The sequence below is a fragment of the Buteo buteo genome, chromosome 16 (assembly GCF_964188355.1).
Source record: "Buteo buteo chromosome 16, bButBut1.hap1.1, whole genome shotgun sequence".
NCBI lineage: Eukaryota > Metazoa > Chordata > Aves > Accipitriformes > Accipitridae > Buteo > Buteo buteo.
The window spans coordinates 25,550,151-25,562,165 of record NC_134186.1 but is presented as its reverse complement, the minus strand read 5'-3'; the positions used below and the strand labels follow the sequence as shown (position 1 = coordinate 25,562,165).

Below are 12,015 nucleotides of genomic sequence, written 5' to 3'. Positions count from 1 at the left end.
TGCAAGACTTCCTTTCCTTGCTGTCCTTCACTGGAAAACTCGGTATCACTAAACAGAGGAAACCAAAAGTCTTTTCCTCTTTTCTGGCTCCTCCGCTGTTTCTCTTTCTTTGTCTTAAAATTTTGCTACCTTCTCTTCTAGCTATTTATAGTAGACTCCGGCATTACCCTATTCAACAACATTTCCTGAATTTGAGTGTTAGCGTATACATCCGTCCCCAAGGATTATATGAAGAGTATAATGTATATGCTTCATAAACAATGCAACATCTACACAGCTTCTTTCCTGCCTCTGTGATTTTGAACAAGGTATATGGTTTTGCACCAACATTCTCGCCCTGTGATTTCTTCCACAAGCCCGTGATGTCATACCTTATTGTAAAGTACTAATTTTAAGTTCTTGTGTTTGCTCCCTGCAGCCATAATTAGCCATCAGAGAGGGTTACCGCATTGCAAAACTTCAGTACTTTACACAAGTCACAACACAATCCTGGGCTTTCTGAACTGGACATCAAAAGTCGCTGTCATCGTGGGAGACTGATGAGGCTGGTGGAAGGGAGAGCAGGAGGAGGTTCACCTGCTGCCTGTCCCTCGCTAGCGAGGCTGCGGTTGTCTGCAGGAGGGCACAAAAGCTCTAGCAGAGCAGCTGGGTTGTGTTGTGTTGTCCTAGGAGCTGCAGCAGAGGTGCTGTGACTTTCCTGCTGCATGGTGTAGTGGGTTATGATTTAACTTTCCACTTTGTAATGAAAGCGTTTTGTTTTTTTTTTATTTTATTTTTAAAGCTTCAAGATGCTATTGTTTTATGGTTGTGTGGATTAAGTGCTTAGTGTTTGTCAAGCTTCAGGTTAGAACTGAGGGGTTCTTGGCTGGCTGCAGTCCCCATTTGATCCATCAGTTGATAATCCCAGAGTGTGGCTAAAATACGCTTTGCTGCCTGTAAAAGATTTAGAGGAACATTCAAACACGTTTGGACAGAACTGTGCATAGAGAAAGAGAGCACAGCTTACTGGTAGTATAAGCTGGTAAGACATACAACTGAAAAGGTGAGTGGTTCAAGCAAAACTTCAGTTCTTTTGAAGTGCCTGCATAAGGTAGTCAGAAAGTTTTTTATTGGGAAGTAGCAGGAACTGTGGTAGCGACTTCTTGTTCTACAGCAAAGGGCTTATAGGTTATCACTGAGGGTTTTCAAGGCTGATGTTTTTATTGCTGAAGTTTTAGGGATAACCTTTTGGTAAAGTCACTTAGATTGAGGTCCTTTAATAACTGGTTCTTGTTGAGACTTCCCAGAATGAGCTTAAAGAAATTCTCAGGATGTGTAATTTGAAATTAATTCAACAAGATCTCTGTGTGTTCAGATACAGCGATAGGTAGCGATAGCTTGAAAATGAGGCACAGATTCAGATTTGGGGGGTAATTTGGGCTCTGTATGAGCGAGGAGTTAGCCTGGCTGTATTCCAAGAGCCGGGTGAGGATTGATAGCGAGCTCTCTGGCCTGCAGCACTGGGGCAGCTGATTCCCTGGGGCGGTTGTGTGATAGCACTAGTAAAACACAGCCCTGCCAAAAGGGCTGAATTTGTCTGCGTTGCCTTGGGAAGCGTATCTGAAAACATGCAGTAGCAGTTACCCATCTTTCTTTTTTTAAGAGAGAGTCTCCTAATCCTTACCACCCAATCTCTGCTTTTCTTTCTCCTGGAAGCTTACTCCCTGTGTTGGGTGTGAACAGTGCAGAGCATCCCTCTGGTTTTTGGGGTAAAGCTCATCTTCATAAACACAACAGCTGTCACTTGACAGAGCAAAGCGTGCCCTTCTCCATTACGGGTTGCAGTGCTCTTTGATTAATTGCCTGCTGAGTATTTCATGATGCTGTGAGATAGAAATATTAATGCCTGGTAGCTCAATAGTAACAGATGATAGGTGTCTTCTATTTGTTTTAGTGCTTTGGGGTCAATTTTGTCCACTTCCCCCACCCTGCCAAATAATACTGTAGTGGAATAACACATTAGTTATGTAATCAGCTTAAAAAGAAACATAACACTGACATTAATAGTCATAGCACATGGTTTTTAACTGGGGTCGCTAAGATGACTGATTTTAATTTTTTTATTCATGTGACGAATTGTGTGTAGTGAGTTTTGAATATCTGATTTAACAAGAAATACAATTTAAAAATGTCAGTGACCTTCCCGCAGGTTTTTGGCAGCTCATTAGAAGATTTTGCAATTTGTTAATTGGTTAATTTGTAACGGTTTAGTTATGGTGGCATTTGTGCAGGAATGGTATTGCATTGCATCTTAATCTGACTTTATCAATGTTGATTAGTCTCTAGCTCTTATCTTCTCAAAAGCCAGCAGGTGGTACTATTGACACAAAAATTTCCTGTATTTCCCAGATCTATAACCACGCCTTTGATTTATTGTTTTGTTTTGGTATTATGGGCAGTGTGGCTTTGAATAGGAATGAAGATGCTACTATCTGTTAGACTTCTGGAAGTGTCAGAAAGCTTTTCACAACATCCGACAAGGACTGCAGGGGGAAAAAGGCAGTTTTTACCCTGCTCTATTGTGTGTGCAGGATAATTGGAGGTACAGGGGAAATTGCTTCAAGAACCCTGGCTAAGTGACTCACAGGTTGATGACTTTCACTTCGAGGGTGAAAATTAGCCTTTGCATGTACTTAGTCTGCCCCGTAAACGTCTTTTTCAATACTTCCGTCTTCCGAAACGCTTCATGCCGCTACACCACTGCAAAAGAGAATCTATCGAGTACAAGGTCTAAGGGGGGCACAGTAACTGTAGTGTTGACCTTTGAATGTGGGAATTTACTGATAATGGAGGATTCGTATTATTAGTATTGCAAATAAAGCTAGAGAGAGAACCCATTTCTGACTGATAGTTTAGAAAGTTATCATGCGTATTTAATCATTTAAAAAGAAAGGTGAAACTCATTAGCGATTAAATTAAATTTGGGATTTAACTTGGGAATATTCAGTTACTTATCATACCTTTCTTCCAGCTAATAAAAATATTCATTTGAATTTTAAACTTTAGGAATCTTTCTTGAAGGAAAGTCAAGTGTCTGCAAGAGTGGCTGTGACTCAGTCGTAACTGTGGTTTGGGAATCGGCAGTACTTGCTTTCGCCATAGGCAGCTTTTAAAGCAATAAAGATATGGAGCCCTTTCCAGGAAAAGCATGGAGCAGCTTAGCGCCAGGCTATCTGCTGGAAAAGTAATTGCGGCATCTGTGAACGTTTATATACGTCTTTGTGGCCCTGATATGTTACTCTATAGTTGTTAGCCGTCAGTTTTAAGTATCAGTAGGAAAGGACTGAAGCTAATCAATAAAAAGGCTGTCATTGATTTCCGTGGCAGTGCTTATGGGTGGCGATGTGCAGCGGTTGTCAGTCGGGTTTGGTTAGCGCGCCTCCAGGTCTGACGCTCTCCAGAGCAGTTGTACTAAGTCAGTCCCACTTAAGTTATTTCTTCTCAGGCTGTATTGTTGCATGCTGCCATCCTCTCCGAGTAGTAAATTGAAGGGGAAAATCAATTTCTGGTTGTAGAAGAGTTCTTGTCTCCGTGTAAATGCCACCTGCGATAGAGGGGAACGTGCTTATGGAGTCTGTCAGTTACAGAACAGCAGGTTGGGCTGGAAGGGAGCGTTTCCACCCCTGCCCTGTCCTCCTCAGGGCCATTCAAGTGCTCTATAAAACACATATAATCCAGCCAATAAGTGGTTAGCCTCAAGAAACAGGCGGACTCTGCTAGGCTTCAGGCACACTGAATATATTGAAGTTAGCAATAGATCCTCAGCTGCTTTGTTCTGGCTCCTTCCTTCTCGGGGCAGGGAGGTCAAGAGCAGCCATGTGCATAAAGCCTTCCATCCAAAGGGCAGTGACTGGAGACACAGGCTCTGAGTACTGGCGTAAGGAATTAACCAACAAGGCGACTCTGATAGTTTTTATTCACAACATTCTATTTATACATGGAGAGGTTGATTCCCACCACAGAGATCATGAAATCTTAAGGCATCAGTTCATTCTCACCTCGGTAGCTTCTTAGTAGTTCCATCAGAGTTCATGGTAGAAAAAGATAAGGACCTTCTCTTACTGTTGCCAGATCACGGTCTTAATTATTGTAATTGGCTGTGGGCCAAGAGAAAAGAGACAGTTGCATGGGATGAGCACAATTTATTGATTCAGTATTTTGTGTCTTTTTATAGGTCTCTATCTCAAGAGTTACATCCGATAAGAACCTTAGATTTGTACTTGTCTGGAAATGTACAACAAGAAAATTTCTAGACGGTGTCTGGCTTTGGACAATTTAGAAAGCTAGCTCTTAAATCACTAACTTTGGACAAAATATATTTTATATATGTGCATAGTAGAATATTAACAGTGAAATAATAATGATCTGTAGTTTTTCCCGCTACTTTAGATGTATATAGTTCTGCACAAAATGTAGGGAAGGACATGGGGTCTGTAAGGAGCAGTTAGATGAAAATACGCAATTAATATTTCATGACAGATTAAATGTGCTAGTTCTCAACATCATTGAAAGCTTGAGAATTTTTTTTAAAGAATGTGGCAAGGCTGGTTTTTAAAATTTATTTGTTATCTTAACTCATTCTAACCAGAGTTGAGCGAATATGGTGTAGTGCTTAATTATAGTTTACGGATGCAGATACTCAATGTTCACTTCATGAGTTTCCTCAAATTTCTTTTTATAATTTAGCTTAGGGATTACTGTGAATGTCAGACTGCAATCCAAGCTCTGTACGATCTCTGAGAGTACAGCTTTTGTTGAGGTCCATGAAAGCTGAGCTTTTTTAAGCTATGGCTTAACTTCAGAAGCTTTCAGCTAATCTTGGTAGTGTTCCTTCATTGGCAATGAATCCCTCTCCATTATTTTCACATCTTTCCTCATGGCTTGTCACGGTCTGCTCAACAGAAGCAAGACAGCTTTTCAGGTTTAAGGATGTTGCTAGTTTGTGACTAAAAACTTGCATACTGCTAACAAGCCTTTTGTCTATACATTTTCTTCTGTGCAAAACCCAATACATACGAAGCTCTGAAATTTCTGGGGAAATTCAGTGTACAACTCAATAGCATCATATCCTTTAATAAAATCGTAAAAGCGTGTGGAAATCCTGCTCAACTGACTGTCCAGCATCTGATGATAAACTCTGAATCCTGGTGAAGTTCCTTCAGATTTTTTTTTCTAACTAAAACAAAGAATGCTTTTAGGTACTGTGCTGAGCATGTTCATATGATGCATTTAACAGTCCAGAATACCTCAGACAGTAATTAGGGACTGCCAAAAGAACATCTGTTTACAGTCACCACTTCTAAGGATAAATTTGCATCATGAAATAGCTTGTGCTTGAGTACAAGGGCAATTAAAACCGAGAAGGAAGATTTCACTGCTTTTTAAGGTCAATTTGCTCTCTGCTTGCCTTTGTGCCACTACACAGTTAGAAAAATCACTGTGCAATAGACTCCTTTACAAGACATACAGCAATGCTATCTCCCTCTAGGATGTTAGAAGAGATAGACTTGGAGTTATTGGGCATAAAATAACTTCTAAAACAAGTGAAATGCAGACCGTTTTCCTACGACTGGGTGAGGATGGGAGCAGACGATTCTTGGCTTTTGTATGTTCTGCTTGGTTTCTGCAGGCATCTGATACTTTCTAGCCCTGCCTGGGGTACCAGTTTTGTATCTTGGGTACAGAACAGAATTAAGCTCTTGCACATCTGGCTTCTGCACATCTAATAACCCTCACCAGTTTGACAGAGGGGTTCCCAATCTGTTCCCTGCCATAGTGTCTGTCTTCTCAGAGACTGGTACAGCTTTAACGTACCCTATTAAAAGATGATATTCTTGCTGAAATTTTGTCCCGCTCAAAATCAGCTTGATACAGCTGCTTTAACACTTTCCTGTTTGGGTCTTTTATTGGTTGATTGCTCGCTAATGTGGGTCATATTGTAGAGTTGCCTCTTCAGACTTGAGAAATACTTAGGCCCTTGCAAAGAGTGTGGCATATAAAGAGTAGGGCTGTGAGAGCAGGGGCATCCTACAGAGCCTTCTACAAGGCTATGGTACTTTCATATGTAAGTGCACTTGTACTATTTTTGTGTTGGTTTGGTTTGGTTTGGTTTTTTTAAAACCTCTTGCATCTGCTCAGTGGAGAACACTTAGATTTCGCTTACACGGTATTGCTAGGGGCGGGATGACCCAAAAGGTGAAGAACACAGACATGCATTTCTTTTTCTCTTATACTGGAAATGTGACTTAAAAATTAAGCCTTTATCTTAAGAAAAAAGTAATACGTGCTTCCTGTACCAAAACAAAGCGTCAAAAATTGATGTTTGCAGTCAGCAGATGCTGGAGTGTCTGACAGCTTACTTGGCTGAAATCTACCTTCTCTTTCCCTTTTTGTGTAGAGTATCAGACTAGATCTTAAGGATAAAACTTGTAGTGATATGTAAATTATCCTGTCACCAACACCCATGGGTGCATGTTCTGGCATATATTTGCAATGTTGATGTTTCATGGTCTCTTCAGTCATATGGCAACCTGTCTGTGTGATATCATGAATGTAGAAATATTTATTTGCCTCAATTATCTCCTTGAAACAAGAGAAAACCATACCTGAACTTTACCTAGACATGTAGATTATGTCTAGCGATAAATTAATGAGTAATGATTTTAGGATTTCATTTACAGTGTAATGCCACCACATAGTCTAATAAATAGAATTCAGAAAGCTAAAGGTAAAAATCAAGCGTATAACGTAATAATGGAGTTCTGGGAGCCTCTAATAATGAAACGTGTCAGAGCTATATTGAAAACAGAACATTTGCCAAACCCTTAGAAAAAGCGTATATAATTCTAGTATGCTGCTTAACAATAAATGAACTATGGCATTTCTTTATTATTCCATTTGAAATAGTGTGTTTGGTAGGAAATAATATATGTAAACCTTATAAAATTATGTAAACCATGACTGACTTTATTTAATGAAGGCTCTAGGAATAATTGAACAGAAATCATTGTGCGTGGCGTATAGCCACATAGGTTGCATCCTGATAACCATAGTGAAATTCAGGAAATAGTGAAGACGTGGTAAACTCCCAGAATTTTGCCTGTGTATTGTGTTGCCAACAAATCTTGTTGCAGTAAGTTGCCTTTATTCACTGGTGTTTCCAGAAATGGTTGCCATAGTTTTCAGGACACATCAGTCTCTGAGACTGTTAGTGTTTTAATCCCATACTGGAAGAGAATGGCAATTTGAACAGGATTTCATGTTCCCAGCCCTTTACTGTCCTCTGATACACATTCATCGTGAATCAAGTGTATTCTTCCTAATTACCAGCTAAAATCAAACAAGCAGGCCATGAGCCTTTCCAGGGAAACACTTTTTCAACTATTGCAGAAGGCTGTGTGCGTGTGTCTATTTATAAACACACATAAATGCTTAATGGGCACAAAAGTGAAAAGTTTGCTTGGAGGATAACGAAGGGATTTTTCATTGCTATAGAAACACTCGGAGAATTTGCTTTGTCTTCTAGGTAGAAAGTTTGCTGGTTTGAAACAGGCTGGTTGGAGCACTGATAATTTGCTTGGGAAAGGACACCTTGCAGCTGTTCCTGAACCGAACAAGCAGTCCACTGCTTTAAAATGCTGACCGCACAAGAGGCGTGGGTATGCCTTGTCAGAAGAAGCTAACATAATAGCGTTTATAACCTCATTCCTTCATCTTGTGACATTTTAGCATTTATACTCCCACGTTTCGTGTCTTGCCAGCATTTCAACTTCCATGTTCTTTTCTCTCAGCTGCTGCTTCTCTTACAGTTTTCCAACTACTTTTGTCGGGGGGTGATCTTGCAAAACCCGCTGTCCACATACTGACCCTGCAGAAGAATACTGTCTCAATTCTGCATTTCTACATGTGCTTATTATAGACAGAAACGTTTGTGTCACTCCATTAAAACTTCCTGACACTTAGCATGACAAGATTTGGGTTTCAGCTTTTTCTAACGCTGCCAAACTTGAGCTGCTTGGACTGAAATTGTTCATGTGGGTGTTTGCCTCAGGCTGCCTTTCTTTGAGGAGCTTCAGCAAAAAAGTTTAGCTACTAGGGCTAGTATTTGGGCAGCACCAAGTCAGAAGTTTAAGGCAAACAGCTGCCCTGAGATTCTTGTGCGGCAAAACTCTTTAGCAAAGGTCTTACCTTGGTGTCAGGGGTTTGACTGGTGCAGGGTTAAGATGCCAGCCCTTGGCAGCTCTAGGTATTGGTCAACATTGGGAACATGTGGGAGTTTTGATGGCTGGTGGAGAAAAAGCTGTGCAGGTGGAAGTGGAAGAGTAAGTGGGAAACATAACTGCTTCATGCTGGCTCTCACTTCAGTATTCTTGACTGTATCTTCAGAAGCAGCGCTCACTATTTTTAACTGGCTGCAGCAATTAAAAAGAAATGCTGTCTTTTCTGTGAACTGGAGATCAAATCTGAATCTCGTTAGTATAATGTTTCCATGGCAACATTTTGCATGTTTATTCTATATAGCTGAACGCAGAGTTTGGGTTCAGACTTGACTTTACGTTCCATGGAAGTTACAAGTTAAAATTTTTAAAACTGAATTAAAACAATTATGCACAGCTACTCCAGATTGATACATACTTTTTGGTGGGATATCGATCCTAATACTGAATGTGAGTCACTTCCAATTGCTAGTTGACTTAAATAAACGGGAATTACAGATTTCTCTTCAAGCCTGCCCAGCTATCAGTCAGACTTTCTTCATGAACAACTCTTTAAAGCATGAAAGAAGTTTCTCCAAGCACTACAGATTATGCGTGCTCTGTTAGAAGTCGTGGTAATAGCATCTGTAGAAAATCATGCCTTGTAGAACTAGCAGGCTTCTCCTCTTTATCCTTAAGGACTCAAGGAATCTCAGTGAAATCCAGGCTGCAAATTAATCATGAATATACTTTTTGCATGTTTGCAAGCTTGCAGGTTATCCCAATGTATTTTCAAACCATGTATAAAATGAAGTTGCACAAAGTGTGAATCTGAGGTGCAACTGAAATAGTTGGCTGCGTTATCAAAATCTCGTATCATATTACCGGAGCCATTGAAGTGCAGCAGTCTTGGATACAGACGGGCACTCCCTGAACAATCAAGCACTAATACAGCACTGTGGATATTTTTAATGCTACAAGTCTTTCTATTACTGCAGTGACTTGCTGAAAACAGACAAAATAACAAAGAAAAGACAATAATAAGCACATCATTGTAGATGAATTCTATACGTCTTTTTAACTGACTGTTGCAAAATATTTGTGCTACTGGCTTACTGAGATATGTTTTCAATACTACTATTATGCTTCCTATTTATCACTGGTTTTAGTTATTAACTTGTCAATGATGAATTTCAGCTGGTATTTTTTTTATATATATATATATGTACATAAGCAGAAAAAGTGCAACTGGATTTCCACAGTGAGAGATGTAACTTATAACTGTATTGAAGGAATTTATAAAACCAGAGATTGATCTCACAGGTATGAACTGTACTCACAAGATGGTAGTTGTGCATCAGATTACTGAGGAGAATGCCCCAGTGTCTTTCAAGGCAGTGTTATTGATATCCTATATAAATTGAAAATGATCTTCCACAACATTTTCAACCTGGTGCCTTTTAAAATAGTATTCTAAATTAGATTTGGAATATATTTACGTTCGGTACTTGAAATGGAAACGTACAAATCTTGTAAGGGAATCTATGCATCCTACCATCTCTCTCTTTCTCTCTGTATATATATATGTGCCCACATGCACACACACACGGTTGTGAAGTGTGTTGTTATGACAAGTGCTGTCATAGCAGCACGTTCCTGCTGGGTGCTGGTAAGAGTGCAAATTAAAGCAAACCAAGAGGGATTCTGGTGAGCACACTCCAGAAAGCCAAGACATGACTTGGAAAAGTACTGGTGGAAATTGTGTTTCAACCGTGAAAATATAAACTGGTATGTAAGAAACAGAAGAGGAACAATACAGTACCATTAGATATCTGATTATCTGTGACAGAATTTAATGGCAAGCAAATAATCAGTGTATCATTTGAACACAGATGTTTGAGTGTCTCAGGAATTATGTCTAGGTATTTGAAGAACGGCATGTATCTCTATTCTTAACATGTAATTCTAAAAGCCACCAACTGATTGTTTGGGCAAAAGAAGAGTTTGTAATGAACAAGATCCCAGAACTCTACTTATCGTTCCACAAAATAAGCTGTCCTAAGGACTTCATGATATAAGACCTACTACTAAGTATGAACAGTAGCACAGAACACCTATCATTAAAGCAACCATTAAGGTAAATTTGTGTATTTTCTTAATTATTAGCAATATCTGCCTGGTGGCTTTTTTTTTTTTTTTCCTCTCTCTCTCAAGCTTCCTGTAGTCTGTCTATGCACTACAATTGCCGGAAACATGTTTAGAACCTGAAAAATATGCTTTTCTGGCGTAAAATGAAGCACATTAAAAAGCTTGATGCCTTTTGATGGAGAATTTGTTGTCATGTGGTCCAAGTGATTTGATATGAAATGAGAAAATTTGTGAAGCCCCAGTGAACTTTGGGGACTGTCAAATCTGGTATTGGGGGCGGGGGGGGGAGACTTTGCAATAGCCTCTGTGTTTAAGATTAGCTGTCCATGAGTTACAGCACAATCTTCTTTCAGTTAGTCATGCCATTTGCTCTTCCTTGGTGTCATTAAATTTAGTTGCTTTTGGTGAAGAAATTTGATTTAATCAAGGTTTTGTGTGTTCTCATGGTCCCTAGTTCCACCAGAGCTTTTTTTTTCTAATAAAAGAAAAGTGGGCCACAAGTTAAAGAAACTGCTGTTCTCCTAATGGAATACTGCAGCATATGCTCTTGAGCATGATCTTCCGTATTTTAACTAAAGTCCTGTAAGTAAAAATGTCTCTTGACTAGTTCATGTCGCAAGGTTTAAAAGCCCATACCTGCCTGATAAATTCTGTGTTTTCTTCTGTCAACCACCTAAAATCTTCAAATACAAAGGTACGTGCTTTTTAGAGGCACTGATTCAGCAGCACTGAAGAATAATTCTGATTGCTGATAATTGATTTTTACAACATTAAAGCCTCCAAGGTCAGTGCTTTGCTTTATGCCATTCAGAAAGTTTCACTATAGCTTTACATTACACGTGTGTTCATAGGGTGGAAGTTGCTGATAAATTACCCTGAAATTTAATATTTTCAGAACACCATCGTCTTTGGTTACCTCCTGTTTAATATAAAGTAGCTTGTGCCTATACATCTTGGTATCACAGGATATTTAACTTATGACTAAGACTCTCTTCATTGACTCCTGAAATACAATAGGCAAGAAGCTATGTGAAAATACTCCCGTGTTACATAAAATATCGGGACCATAAGAATAGGAGCTATTACTCTAAACGAAGAATTAGAAGTGATGAAAGGAAGAATTAACTTTCCCCATCTTAATAATTACATTCCTTATTCCTACAGGAATAACATCTTGTATCCACTGATGTCATGGTAATATTTACAATAAGATCCATTCCTGGTGAAACCAGGAAGACATAAATGTTTATACTCATCCATATAAAATACTTTTACAGGGAAATTCCTGATCATGATAAGGCCGCTTACTCTAATAATACCTCAGTTTCAGGTGTCCGTCATTAACTGCCTATTTTAGAGAAATGATACAACATTACATCTGAATATAACCAAGGTCTTTCCCTGGTAACTGGATCTGCAAAGAGAAGCTTGCCCTCCAATACTGCAGAAAATGGCATGTTTCTAGTGTCTAGGGAGCTTGGAGGCATGATGACAGTAATGTGTTCTTATTCTCCAAGCCTGTGCTTCCATGAGCTCTGGTGCTCTCCTTTTATCTCCTCATTAAGAAATATGGACATCAAAGATGCAAGACTGCCTCATATTGCATTTATAATATATATGCATATATATGTAC

At 39.3% G+C, this 12,015-nt stretch overlaps 1 protein-coding gene across 1 annotated transcript in view; it reads left to right on the top strand.

Annotated features, from left to right (window-relative positions):
* Positions 1-12,015, top strand: part of GAS2 (growth arrest specific 2) — a 167,558-nt gene that overhangs the window by 108,643 nt on the left and 46,900 nt on the right. The gene's annotated exons all lie outside the window — the stretch shown is intronic.